Here is an 865-nt window from a genome sequence, read left to right on the forward strand (position 1 = left end):
TAGAAATTATAAGTGAATGCAAATAAATTTAGATAAAATTTTCTTCTTAACAATGAATAATCTGTTTTTCATTCTATTAAAATATACAAAAAAAAATTGCAATTCATTAACTATTATTAAATTAAATTCTTTTGATATTTAATTAATTTAAAGTAATTAAATAAATTTATAATTTCTTTTTATGATACTTTTTTTTAATCAATCACTTATCAAATTTATTTTATATATCTTGTTTCAAATTATTTTTTTGGTTAGATAACATCTATAACAGGCTATTAATCATTTTTTATCGCGTTATTTACGTGATTTTCGATAATTTGTCTCGATAATTTTGTAAATCTCTTACAATCTTATTGTAAATCTTAATATACTTTTGGTTTGCAAAATTTCTTATATTGACGATTATTTTGAATTTCGCAAATAAATAAAAAATCATATGAATAGAAAGATTAAAAAAATATTTATATTTATAAATAATAATCATATTAAGAAAATGCTTACACGATGAAATTATGGAGGATACAATTTGTCACGAAGAAGCAAAAATTTCACACACACAAGCTCCAGCATGAATCATCGTCTAGCTTTTATCTGAAGAACATTCGAATTTGAAGTTGTGTATATCTATATATAACTTGTTCAGAAGTTTAGAAGACTTCTAAAAGACTTCTTTTCCATAGTTATAAGGAATTTCTAAAACAGATAATGCACTTATATTTGATGTTTGTATTGATTCATTTATGTTAAAATATTTATTTTAGCTGTAGTTTAAAACTGCATCACATGTGGTCGAATCTTCGTAGGAGAGTATAAGGCTCGTGATATATGAATTTATTTCTTTTTTTTTAATTTTTTTTTTTTTTTT

The sequence above is a fragment of the Apis dorsata genome, unplaced genomic scaffold (assembly GCF_000469605.1).
Source record: "Apis dorsata unplaced genomic scaffold, Apis dorsata 1.3 scaffold_83, whole genome shotgun sequence".
In the NCBI taxonomy this organism is placed as follows: Eukaryota; Metazoa; Arthropoda; class Insecta; order Hymenoptera; family Apidae; genus Apis; species Apis dorsata.